At 34.0% G+C, this 14,628-nt stretch overlaps 1 protein-coding gene and 2 long non-coding RNA genes across 7 annotated transcripts in view; 2 read left to right on the top strand and 1 right to left on the bottom strand.

Annotated features, from left to right (window-relative positions):
* Positions 1 to 519, top strand: part of LOC105232894 (inhibitory POU protein) — a 109,080-nt gene extending 108,561 nt beyond the window's left edge. For all 5 annotated transcript variants that reach the window (XM_049454660.1, XM_049454659.1, XM_029553243.2 and 2 more), the window contains exon 9: positions 7 to 519. The gene's annotated coding sequence lies outside the window, so the exon portion shown is untranslated. The remainder of the gene's footprint in view (positions 1 to 6) is intronic.
* A 7,084-nt stretch (positions 520 to 7,603) lies between these two features.
* Positions 7,604 to 10,532, top strand: LOC125778166 (uncharacterized). Its single transcript, XR_007422533.1, has 2 exons — positions 7,604 to 10,214; positions 10,301 to 10,532. It is a non-coding gene; the product is annotated as an uncharacterized LOC125778166 (long non-coding RNA).
* Positions 10,533 to 11,839: 1,307 nt separating this feature from the next.
* Positions 11,840 to 12,276, bottom strand: LOC125778169 (uncharacterized). Its single transcript, XR_007422536.1, has 2 exons — positions 12,104 to 12,276; positions 11,840 to 12,049 (listed from the first exon to the last, which is right to left on the bottom strand). It is a non-coding gene; the product is annotated as an uncharacterized LOC125778169 (long non-coding RNA).
* Between the last annotated feature and the right edge of the window lie 2,352 nt (positions 12,277 to 14,628).

The raw sequence follows: 14,628 nt of genomic DNA on the forward strand, positions 1-14,628 counted from the left end.
TTTTAGAATCTATATTTTCGAGATGTATCCCGTAAGGATGGTACTTTACTAAACCGAAGATCCTGTGGATAATTGACGTGGTTCTTATGCTTCCTTTAAAGTAATTAATTAATAGAAATACATAATATGCAACGAATTTAGTTGTTGCCAAACAATTAGGTGTACAAAGATAAGTAGTTTTGTATTTACGTAGCATGAAATTGAATAAACAAATTGTAAAGTGTCGAACGTTATTGTAAATATATACAAGTATATGTAGATACACACGTGCATATACATCTAAGGCCATAATTAACTATAAATAGGAAATGGTGTAAGAATTCTACATATACATATACTTTAATTATAAATATGTATATGAAAATTTATACTTTAATTATAAATATGTATATGAAAATTTATTTTGAATACACATTGAAATTTTTAATTTCGAACATTAGTAACATCAAATAATTGTACCGTTCTAATTTGATAGCAAGATTTGAAAGAAATAAAAATCACAAGTACTTGTATATATAATTTTATTTTTTGTATATATGAATACTAGATCATCCAACCTCCAGTTGCCTCGGCTAAAGTATGAGTTCAAATATACATATGTACGTAGGTTTTATATCTCGGGTTTTGTGCACTGATGAACTTAATTTCAATTTTGGCGATGAAGCAAAATCAGTTCTTGTTCCGGAAACTATTGATGCTTTGCGCAAACTGATATTACAAGGTTGTTATGTGACCTATCGTGAGATTAAGACAACTATAGGCATTAGTGGGTCCAGCATACAAGTACATTCATTATTGCATGAACGTTTCTTTGTATAAAAATTTGTTAACGTTGGGTCTCATTTTTTCCTAATTTGTCAATCGCTCAAATCTCTTATATGACATCTTGACAGATGATGAATCTTAAATTTACGCGTATGAGCTCCTAAGTAAACAACAGTCGACTATATGTTTCCAAATGAGTCGATTCCAACAAAGGTGGTTCGTGCACGAAACACTTAAAACAAATGGGTGCCCGATTTTTTTTTCAGAAAAACTTAACATGTGTTTAAATCAGTTAAGCATCTACCCACTCTAGCCGGGAAAACTGCCGCACCCTAATAAGACAGCTTAATTTACCACAGTTGATACGCAACCCAACTCACCACACCTGTACCCCAACTCAACCAACAAAAGGAAAGGACAACGGGAAAACTATCTCAATTCGTGTTCACATTTCGCACATCACCATTCGCGCTGCAATTTCAATAAAAAAACGTCGTATCCACACGGTTTCAGCTAGCTGCCATTGGGCTTAATCAGTCAAGAAATTCAAATCAACTTTACATCCTGCGCGGCGCCACAAATATTTCCTACGATCATTCAGCGATCCGGTTTGCGAGTTTGTCCGTTCCGTACATACATACATACATATGTGCTCGCATTTCAAATATACAGTTGTATTTTTCTCGAGTTATAAATAAACGCATTCTTATTTAACAACAGTGAAAGTGATTAATGCTTTTATCTACAAATTTGGCAGCAAAATGTTCAACATGTAATAACCGTACCAATAAAATAACACACAACTCTTAATTCTGAGTGGTACATACAATTGTTTTTTGTCAGTTGTCTTTCAAGGAACCAAGGAAACCAACCATCATATGTATATCGAAACATTAATTTGATAAGTCCTGACTTGGCATCAAATGACTTCTTTTTATTGGCGTAATTAAAAAATAAACTAAGAGGTAAAACTTTAATAAATTTGATATAAATTTACCTTCTTATGTCCCAAACATATTGTATTTCTTTTAGAAATTCAATTGGAAAACCTACACATTTATTTCCGGCAAAAACTGCATCGATTGAATTAAATCGGATGGAAACGATTGCTTTATTGGAGAATTTATTTCTCCAACATCTTCATTATGCCGAATATGTGATCCAATTATGATCAAAGTAATTATTTTTATGTCCCGGAAAATAATTTTCATTAATTTATTTTTATATATTCTAGCAGTTTAATGCTTTGCATATTTAATTACAGTTCCATTCTACCATCCCAAATATCTAGCAATTGTTCGGCAAATATTTGTGCTGGTAATCACTTTGCAGTCGTCAAATATACATACATACATGCATTATTTTTACTTATACAAATTCCGTAGTTGGAAAAAAATTGAGTTTGGTTGTTAATACACACATTTTGTTGTATTTAATGGCGGAACACAATGGTATGCGTAAGTTTATGATCAATCGAATAATGACCGACAAGGTCTGCCCGAAAACATCAGACTGTGATCCGAAAAGTTTATCGTTACGCTTATATCTTGTATTGTTGCGCAACACTGCAGCTATTCCGCCATTTTACTATAGGGGGATTCTCTTGCTCTTGCAAGATTGCACGATGACACACACCTGTACCGAAATATGCAAGGCCAAGAGAGCACCCATTGCAGAATCTAGTGATATATAAACTGCTGATTTATTGAGAATGACTATTGTGCATGACCATTATGAATTAGCACAACTTCTGCATTCATTCTTAACAAAAAACTATAACAAATATTTATAATTTATATAGAAAATTTAAAATCTATTTAAAACTTATCTTTCTCAACAATTTAACGGCGAAATATGTCTTTATGTAAAATGACAGGTGGTACAGGATTGCAATTATTTATTTACGTGTCATTGCACGAAAATAAACATGGATTTTGGTCTAATATATTTTACAGCCATTGAAAATAATTTTTTGCGTGTGTTTGTTGTTGTGTCGTTGCACCAAGAGGAAAATTCTGTTATTCGTGCACGGTGCGTTTGTTTTTTATGAATATCTAATGACAACTATGTAGAACGCTGAATGTGCCATTCGCACACTATCTACTAAATTAGCTCAAAACTTGGTAATGCAACTGCTTATACGATTTTGATGCCGACGATTGAAATACCGACAAATTACCTTACACAATAATTTGTGAGAATTTTGAAAATAGTTAACGGTCATTAATAAACAAATAATTAACAAAAAACACCTATAAATTCAGAGATAAACTATCCTATACATTAAGTAGGATGAAACTATCATTAAAATCCGTTCAGTACTTTAGATTTTCTCTCCGTGTGTAACGTGACAAGTAATTTTTGAAGCGAAACTTCTTATTTATCGCCAAAATTGTCTGATCCATGTATTGTATGTTACATACATTTATGTAAATCAACTAACTCTTACCTGATAAAAATTATAAAATTCTTTTATTAATTATTGTTTATCGACGTATTTAAGCAAATTGACAACTGTAGGTAAATTACAACAAAAATTCCATTGACTATGAGCAATCAAATACAATAAAAATCCTTTTCTTCAACATACTTGTATTCTTCTATCTATAATATTGTATAAAAATGTATTGCAAACGCATAACTCTTTAAAGCCTTACTTAAAAATCCGTATATCTCGAGAAGTATTAATGAAAACGATTTTGACCTCGGTCCTTTTTTGTAGCAAATAAAATTTCCTACAAGTTTGTCATGTACATTTTTTCGTGGAAAAATCAGGTTTAGAGCCCCATACTACCTCGCCGGAGTTAAGGAACATGTGTTACTTAATCACATTTTTGTATCGAAAACATAAATTATCAACTGGTAACCTAAACAAACAATAACAATAGTCTCGCCTAGCATCATAAATGTAACAAACAAAATGAATGTGCGAAAATGTAAACTGCGCCAAACTATCTCATTAGAAAGTAAGCAAATATTGTAAATGCACTATCAATACAACAGACAATGTATATGTATACAAACCTAAACAAATAATAGAATCTGTATCTACAGAAACTATCAACTAGTAATAAGTAAACATTCTAGTTAGTATAAATAGAAGCATAACCATACACGCTTCGTCTTTTGTCTTTTGTATTTTGAAGATTATGAAATAAAGAACGTTCTGCTGTCAAGGCAGAACTAAACTATTTTTTTGACTAAAATAACCCAAGTGTTATTAATTGGCGCCCAACGTGGGGCACACATCAAAAAAGGATTCAGTGAATAAAATCCTTACGCGTGTGGCTCCTGATAAAAAGTAAAAGGATAACCTTTATCCTTCAAATCAACGCAAATAAAATAAATAAAAAGTGAAAATTTAATAACAAGTTAAAACCTAAAAAATGAACGGCGAAATTCAAGCACTCCATACTATAGTCACCGAACTACAGCGAAAAATAGCTTCAATGGAACTAGCTAATCCAACATTAACTCCTCAAGCGGAGGAAGAGGACGACGTATGTGTATACAATAATGCATATAAACATGTTCAAACTAATAGGAACATTCAGCGGCGATCCTAAAGAATATCGACCATGGAGAAAAATAGTGACCACTCACATGAATAACATTATGCAATTCAGAGGAACAAACTTATTTGCTCAAGCAGTGCTCATAATTTTAGGGAAAATAACCGGCAGTGCATCACAGGTCCTGGTTAACAATAACACCAGAACTAATTTTAATGCAATCATCGATCGGCTTGACATAACCTATGCCGACCAACGACCACTGTATGTCCTGGAAGATGAAATGAGAAGGTTACAACAAGGAAATTTATCACTACATGAATACTACGATCAAGTGAATCAAGCGTTAAACCTGATCCTGTCAAAGTTAGAAATGACGTATAAAAACGAAGCAGTCCTAGCATCACATAATAAAGAAGCACAATTAAAAGCCACGAGAACATACATCTCCGGCATTAGAAGTTCCTCAATCAAAAACGCATTATACTCCAGATACTGTGCATCACAGAAGCTCACGATATAGCCAGAACTATGCAACATGATGTCGGCTATCAACACCTAGAATACATACCCAGGATGCGACCACATCCGCAACACAATTATACAGTAATCAACAGGAACACATTTCCTCAAAGGATCCAACAACACAGAGTAGAACCTATGGAAACAGATTCCTCAACACGATTCCGACGACCTACACATCAAAGAAACTTACACCTACCAAACAACCCACCAGTCCAACCAAGACAACAACCAACCTTCAATCCCTTCAGACAAGCAATCCAAACAGTTGGCAACCAATTCAAAAGGTATAGAGACGAAACAGTCACTAACACCCACAACAAAGCACAGCGAGTGAACCAACTCAACAATGAAAGAAGCGAATCGAATGAGGAATCGATAAATGTAACTATTGGTGAAGACGAACAAAAACTTTTGCATGATAGGGCACCTGATGAAAAGGAAAAATGCACCGATGCAGAAGGTGATACTACCGCCAAGAATTCATCGCAAAAGAGTACAAAAACGGTTGCAGCTTTGGATGACACAAGAACATCCAAGGGTGGATCCAGCAGCAGTAAATGCAGCAAGTCTGATGACGATAAATCAAAGAGAAAAGATGAGAAGTCCGGCGACAAAAAGGATAAAGACATTAGTGAACAAAAATCATCTTCAAACAAGTCTTCGCAGAAGGATGACAAAGAAAAGTCTTCAGTGAATATCTCTACAAAATCGTCGTCCACACGATTTCTATGGAAAAGTTATCGGAGCCAAGGTGGTCACCAACACCCGAACTCCGGGTACACGTTGTTATGACTACGTAACAATGTCATCATCGTCGGATGCCAGTCGTCGCATTGAGAATTTGCATCATACCGAACTCCATGGACGGATAATATCAGTAGAGCTCACTAAAAACGAAATCAGCAACTCAACAAGTGTCGCCAAAACACAAGTGGATAAAACAGAAATAGATCCAGTTGGAAAAGCGGATGTAGTAACAACCATTTGGGAGTTACTAATACCATGGCAGCTTGTGTTAAAGCAAACGGACGAACTAAAAACCAAAAGACCACAACAAGAAAAGAAAACACAGAGAATTCCAAGAAGGACAAATAATCTACGAAAGCAAGGAATGGAATACCTAACCAAGAAGAACACCACTACAACCGTATAAAAAGGCAGGAGCCTTTACTCTTTTTTAAAGGAGGGGAGAGTTAAGGAACATGTGTTACTTAATCACATTTTTGTATCGAAAACATAAATTATCAACTGGTAACCTAAACAAACAATAACAATAGTCTCGCCTAGCATCATAAATGTAACAAACAAAATGAATGTGCGAAAATGTAAACTGCGCCAAACTATCTCATTAGCAAGTAAGCAAATATTGTAAATGCACTATCAATACAACAGACAATGTATATGTATACAAACCTAAACAAATAATAGAAACTGTATCTACAGAAAATATCAACTAGTAATAAGTAAACATTCTAGTTAGTATAAATAGAAGCATAACCATACACGCTTCGTCTTTTGTCTTTTGTATTTTGAAGATTACGAAATAAAGAACGTTCTGCTGTCAAGGCAGAACTAAAATATTTTTTTGACTAAAATAACCCAAGTGTTATTAATTCCGGTGTGAGTTTTGACTTAGTCGCAAAGAACACTTTTGTAGAGTGTTCAATTCTGAGGAATATGTGTCTAAAGTCGAAGCGATGCCATAAGATGCCTCTGAGCTATAGAAATTGTAAGATAAAAAATCACGATTGTCGTGTATTTTCAATGGAAAATTTTTACATGCCTTGGTCCAGTCCTTAATGTTAATATTAAGGGCTCAAATTTTCAGGGAATTTTTTTAGGGTATTTCCAAGGAAATTTCATGATGGGATTGAAAGAAATTAATAGTTCATATAAAAAAAACACCTTATATATACATATACATACGTAAAAAATGTTTGTTTGTTAGAACGCTAACGCTCGAGAGCGGCTGAACCAATTTTGATGAAATTTTCAGAGGTTGTTCGCTGTGGATCTGGGAAGGTTTAGGAATAAAAATAATTTTCATGAGGAAAAGTCGAAAAATTTTAAATTTCCAAAAATGACCTTTTTCCATACAATTTGAATCGTTCACTTTCGGCCGCTTGCTTTTTTTATTTCGGCTATTCAAAAGGCAAATTATTGAAAATTATTCAGTGCAGTGAAAACTTTATGTGTGTTTCATACAAAGTGATCAATTACAGATTGAAATTTGTTACGCTGCCTCGAAGAGGTCGAGCTAATACCGATCGGCGTTCTTTTTGCAATCAATATACAATGGCAGCCCAAGGCACATGCACGGGCACTCGCATGATGCGAGTACATACCTGTACGTGCAGAATTATGGACAGGCGGATTTTTTTGTTACTTTCACTTGCAATGCAAAATAACCATTGAATACGGAATTATTGGATCGCGACCAATCAGTAAGATCGTCACGATGTCACGGCACGGATCTTCAAACAACAGTTACGATGTTTGATGGACTTTATTTTGAAGCAACGTATGTACATACATATATGTATATGATGCCGTTAGATGCTGGATGTACTCTATTGAGGAGAAAAAAGAGGTTTGCCGTATGCAAACATTCTTCTTTGGATGGTGGTTATACCAGATAAAATTGATGAAATCATTTCTGCGGAACGTCATAATTATAATCATAATAAGAGATAGATCCAGAATTATATGAAGTTGTGAAGACCAATATGGTTCATGGACCTTAAGGACGCCACAATCTCACTTCAGTTTGTATGTCTGAATATAAATGAATGAAACACTATCCATCTGCTTATCTTTCGGAAATGATGGATATCCACCGGCGTCGCTCACCAGACGACAATGGCCGAACATTCAGCATTCGCCAATATTGTCTTATTCAATTCTTTTGAAATTCGTGAACGTTTTTCGACTTTTGTGTATATCGAAGTTCATTTGTAGAAGGCCAAAGAGTGTATTTCAACCCAGAGAATACAGTATATCCAACGGAAACACTTCCAACAACAAAATTAACATTGACGAGTTTTTTTTCAACTTGCGTCAGTGCTCTATTTGGAAATGCCTGGATATTTTACATGGAATGTATCGTCGAAGAAATAGTTACACAGAAAACAAGGCCAAGCAGTAGGTGGACATGCGGGTGTGTTCTCAACTAATGCATTAGGACGCATTTACACAATCCACCCGAAAAATGACGATTGCTTCTACCTTTGGTTGATATTCATTAATTTACGGGGTTCAATTTTTTTTTAGTCATTTCTTACTATGAATGGTACGTTAATCACAGAGAAGGTTCACGGCGCGGAGATCGTAAAAATATTTTTGGCTAACTCGGTCGAGATGGAAGAGTTTCACCAGAGAACGTATATTTAAAGAGAAGGTCCAACAACGGACAGGCGTGTAAACTGTCAAAAGCTAACAAAATGCGATGAGTGCATTTCACCACAGCTAGCTAAGAAGGAGAAACTTTAACAGTGGCGCGTGAACAGAGCTGAGCATTCAATGAAAATTATGCTCAGAAATACACATTAGAGGTATTCTCTTGCTCTTGCAAAACCCGGTGCACGGTGCAAGCATTGCAAATTTACAACGGCACAACAACAAACACACGCAGAAAAATATTTGCAAGGGCTGTGAAATATGACAGACCAAAACCCGTGTATATTAGCGTGCAATGTCACGCAAAAATAAAATTGCGACCCTGTTGTAGTTGCCATTTTACATAAAGACATATTACGTCGTTAAATTGTTGAGAAAGGTAAATTTTAATTAGATTTTATAATTTCTATTTAAATTATAAAGTTTTGTTACAGTTTTTTTTGTTAAAAATGTATGCAGAAGGTGCGCCAATTCACAATAGCCATGCAAAATAGTCATTTACAATAAATTGACTGAATCAGTCGCTCATACATATATCACTAGATTCTGCAGTGGGTGCTCTCGTGCCCTTCCATATTTCGGTGTAGTATTTTTGCAATCTGCAATCTTGCAAGAGCAAGAGAATACCCCTATTCTTATTGAAGACGTATGTTAGTCTTTTGGATATAATTTTGTACGTTTTTACATGCAATCATATTAATTGATATGATTATCATTTTGCGTATTTTTCTGAATACATGCAAAACTGATAACATTCTAATTAAATTATGCTATTTTCAAAACTATACATATTTGTAGCTAATGTGCGGATAAGAGTTATTTATTAAATATTTATAATGTTTGATAATATTATATAATTTCATATAAATATGTATGAATGTGGTTGTATATACATACATATATACATATGTATATGAGATACCCTAAAACACTTAATATTATATATGTATTACAACAATATCATATGTAAATCACATTTCATTATTTAAATTTTCACATGCATCTTGATATTAGCACATAGTTACATACATACTTATGTAGGTAGAATTCAAATTCAAATCGTAATGTTATCATTTATCAGTAAAAAGTGTGCGCGCACTGCTCTATATGTACATACATATGCATATGTGTACGACATTGCTAAACAAATAACCCTGCCAGCAATTCGATAGTCAACTACGCAAAAAACACATTTCTAGTTAACTTCTATGAACTAACTAAAAGCTAACTACAATGTAATACATAAATACCCCACATCAGGACGAGCATAGAGAATGCACGTGTTTTTGTTTTTGATTTATTTTCGCATCTTTACTGTTAGTTCTTTGGAATCTCTCTTTTCGTTATTAGTAGGCTGTAGTCAATTGTCCAAGAATCAGTTGATCAATGGTGTGCAAGCAAAAGTGACACAAAATTTTAAAAGATAAAGTTATTAATTAAATTAAAAATAGTACAAAGTTAATAAAAAAAGTATAAAAAGTTTAGATGTCGATACTAAATATTAAACGTTCCACATTCAGTATTCAACCAATGCCTCAGTGTAAGTATTAACTACAATAAAAATGTTGTATATAACCTGGCTTCATAGAAATGGGTTTACAGATAGCGACGAAACAAGCTGCTGCCCAGGTTGTAGCAGCCTGAAGGAAAATATTGAGCAACAATTTAAGGAGATGAACGGTAAGAAATTCAAATTGCAAAAAATTAGCGAAACTTAAATTAATTTAAATGTAAAAAAATTCATTTCAGATACTATACAAAAGCATCAAGGTAATTAATCCTTTTAAAACAGATTATTATTTATATTAAATATAAATAATTTCACTACATCTTAATTCTTATTATTATTCGTTACCAAATGCAATGCAATTATGAAGTCGTTGGCTGAGCAGAAAGTGTTGACGGAAAGGATTCTTCACCAAGAGGTAACCCAACAATAATGTACGTGCAGTTTTCCCCATAAAAAGTGTCAACGACTTCAACACTATTATTAGTGAGGACAATCGTGATATCTACGTAAGTCTTAAAAATTGTGTTCCATGAATTTAATATCTTGCTAAAATGCATTACTATACTAAAAGTTTTTATAACTTACTTAACAGGTTAACAGGATGAAGCTTTGTTAAAAGGACGCCTGGCGAAAACATTGACAGATGTTATTTCCCAAAGTGTGTGCATAGAAGTCAATTTGGATGGAGTCCACGGCAAGAAGCGCTTGAAAGATTGCAAAGCTTTTTACCAAACTTTAATGGGTAACCCATATATTGAAAGCATATACATATGTATGTATACATATTTCCAATAACATAGCTCAAATATATTTTAAATAATTTATTTTTCGGCCTTTTTTTAACTTGTGTAAATGATTTGTAGCTAATTTAAAAAAAGTCAACTGATAGCTTACTACTAAATAACTAAATTTTAACTAACTGCTAAGTAACCAACTTGTAGTTAACTTAAATAAATAGCTAATATATAGCCAACTACTAAGTAGCTAACTTTAAGTTAGTTGAAAAGTCATGCAGAGTCGGATAATTGACTACTGCCTAGGGCATGGCAATGTTAAAATAGTCAGTTGGCTCCATGAAAAATAGTCCAAGTATCAACCGCCTCTAGTTGCGAAATAGTTAGATTAAAGTGCATTAAAAGTAACCTGAGTTGCCGGCAGGGAATGTATATACACACCAACATACAAATATACGTACACATGTAAATATGTCACCCACAAAAACTACAAACATTGCTTTACAAAAACAAGAATTGTTTCAAATAGCATCATACATACTTATATGCGTACACATGTAAATATGTGCGTATGGCATTCCCTCACAAAAAATGCATACACAACATACATACTTATATGCGTTCACATGTAGATATGTCACCCGCAAAAAGTACAAATATTGTTCTAAAAAAACAACAATCGTCTAATATAGATCAGCAGCGTCACCAGTAAATATGGCAGCCAAATAGTCGATGGTCAAATTTGTAGAAAAACACACAACAACAATATTTTCATTCATGAACGCAAGCGCACTTTCAACATCTCCCCGAGCTCGCCTTTGCCTACAAGCGTCTTTTCGCGACGATGGCAAAAGCTAAAAATCATAAATTTAACAATTTCTGATATTTGTATGAGAAAGTGCCAACCGCGCAAGTAAATATTCAATATTCCTCTGATTTATGTGTACAGTGCTTAAATGAAAATCCTCCCTCTTAACTGCCTATATCTTGGAGCTTCTTACGGTTTGTTTTTTGAAATACATTCAAACTATTGTTTTAAGCACGACTCGGTTAAGTATCCGCAGTCGCTTATGTACCATATTATCACCCCTATCACGCATTTCGACTTGGATTGAAATTTTCTCCGTTTGGCGACTTTGGTATCATGCGTTCCGTTCCCGTTCAGTTCAACTTCGAAATTTACGATTCTGCCTATCATGCATTTCGATCGTAGCTCCGTTTTGCTAAGTTGCAATTTTGTTGGCGGAGAACTTTCTGTGTTTTTATTTTGCTGAGAAAATTTTATTATTTGCGTGATTTTTTTTTAATTTTCTAAAAATGTAAGTAAAACTTGTATTTAAGAGTTGTAAAACACACGATATTTCCAGTTTTAGTGATGTTTTTTGATATGATTTCAGGTCAAAAACAACACCAGAGCAATATGGAAAATTGGCAGATATGATGGAGAGTAAGCTAGATATACCCAACGGTTTCCACCAGCGTCCTAAAGGAGATGTGCAGGCTATTTGGAAAGAGGAAGCATCAAATTTACTTGCCGTCGTTTCTTCCGCAAACGTATCTAGGACATACTTAAATGCGTCCTTATTCAGACGAAAGTTTTTTTGAATCTAAATAAGTAAACAAATTGTAAAAAATGTCTACTTTCACGTGCAATTACTTACAGCCCGTCATTCATCTGGAAGGGATCGCACATATCTCGTAATCTTCTCCTTTCAATTCTCACCCCAGCATTCTGAGATGCGCTGCTCTCCTCCTCAACCAGTAATATCGCCGCGGATAAAGATTCCATAGTTACGTTTAATAAAAATAATAACAATATAAAAATTTTACTTTTATTTATTTTCTTTGAACAGCAGTAATTTGTGTATTTTTGCTTTGTTATGTTCCAGTTTCACATATTTCAAAGCAAACAGCTGATTTCGAAAGAGTTATAGCTCTTCCTCTTCTTCTTTCAATCCAATCGTAACGCATGATACCTAATTTCGACTCCGGCGGAGCGTAGAGCGGGAACGTAATCGAAATGCATGATAGGGGTGTATATTTTTATTTTTACAAACCACAAACATCTGTATCTTTGATTGTGGCACATACCCGGGATTGACTGTATTTGTCAAGGAATATAAAAAATATTTTTACGCGGCTTGCAAAAATCTACGTCGATATGTATGCAAGCTGACACACAAACATGCATATCTACGAATGGAATGTGTCCGCTTCCAAAAGGAAAGGGAAATACTCTCAGATAAAGTAGGAAAGCCCTTATCCATACGCTCAAGGGATGTGGTAAAATTAATGCTAACATCCCACCTAGCACGGGATATGGTATGTGGGATAATAGCATATATTATGCAAAGGCCGCGTGAAGAGGAAATCGCGGTAAGATCGAGAGTGCAGTCCCGAGAAGCTGCAAACGTATGACAAAATAAGAAGTTATAAATAAAAGAGATGTTATATATTTAAACAATACCTGCCCTGCGAAAGAATTGTTGGTACGGGCCAACAATATCTTTTGAAGATTTACACCCACCTTTGGTGTATCCTTAAAAAAAAAAAAAAAAAACAATGTTGTGATGCTTTGTTGTCACGTCAGCCCTTCGACCCATTGACTCTTTGAAAAAACTTAAGCTTCAGCCATTGGTTGCCCGTGAAACGAAGATTTCGCATGAAGCAATAAGTGTACACATTTACATAGAAAGTTGTGGGTAGACAAATTTACAAACATTATGCGTATGTTTCTTTTTGTTTACATACACACATAATTACATACGTGAATATGTGCGACCGCTTGGTCTTTTACATGTTATCAAAACTTTTATGTATGTATGTATGTATATATCTTATCAAGCCTACATTAATTAAAGATTTACATACATACATAGGTAATAATGCATGTATGACTTTATTATATATTTCCAAAGATTTTAAGGAATTCATCATGAAATAGTTCAATTTGTACGTACATACATGCTTGTGTGCTTTGATATAAAATATATAGAAAATATACATGCATATGTATGTATGTATGTACATATATAAATTATATGCAGTCGTTTGCGCATTGTAAATATACGAATCTGGAAGCGTACATTTCTAAACATCGAAATTAACATATTTTTTCCCATTGGCTCTAACAACTACTCAGTTCTGTTATTGTCGTGCCCCTGATGTTAAGTGGTGAAATGCGCTAATAATTTTATGTGGTGAAATGCACTCATCCAAAACAGTAAATATCCCAAAATTGAAATATCCCTAAATTTTTGATATCGTGAACCTTCTCCAGAGAACGTTTAATATAGACAGAGAACGTTTAATATAGAGAAGGTTCACGGCGCCAATAACGTAAAAATATTTTTGGCTAACTCGACAGAGATGGAAGAGTCTCACCACAGACAAATTATGAGCGTGTTTCACCACATTTAACAGCGATTGAGGGGTTTTTAGAGTCTATGAGAATAACATGTAAATGTAAATAAAAGAGAACCAATGCAGGGCAATATACATACATGTGATTATATGATTTGAATTCGCGAAAGCGAACATAAACACACATGGTTATAATACATGAATGATAAAATTTACGATTAATGTACATTTGTCACAATTGTAATATATTTCATTTTTTTAATAATATTATGATAGTTTGTTATATACATACATACATATGTATGTTATGAAGTATACATATAAGTATGATTTGATATATTCAAAAAATAATTATAAAATAGGCTTTATTTTCACATTAACAAAGATAGAGTGTTTATGTTCGCTTTCGCGAATTCAAATCATATAATCACATGTATGTATATTGCCCTGCATTGGTTCTCTTTTATTTACATTTACATGTTATTCTCATAGACTCTAAAAACTCCTCAATCGCTATTAAATGTGGTGAAACTCGCTCATAATTTGTCTGTGGTGAGACTCTTCCATCTCTGCCGAGTTAGCCAAAAATATTTTTACGTTCTTCGCGCCGTGAACCTTCTCTATATTCAACGTTCTCTGCCTTCTCTATACAGAGAACGTTTAATATAGACAGAGAACGTCTATCATAGAGAAGGTTCACGGCGCGAAGAACGTAAAAATATTTTTGGCTAACTCGGTCGCGATGGTCCAGTTTCACCACATACAAATTATGAGCGTGTTTCACCATATTGAGTGGTTTTTAGAGTCTATGAGCAATAACAAA

Source organism: Bactrocera dorsalis, chromosome 4 (assembly GCF_023373825.1).
Source record: "Bactrocera dorsalis isolate Fly_Bdor chromosome 4, ASM2337382v1, whole genome shotgun sequence".
Lineage (NCBI taxonomy): Eukaryota > Metazoa > Arthropoda > Insecta > Diptera > Tephritidae > Bactrocera > Bactrocera dorsalis.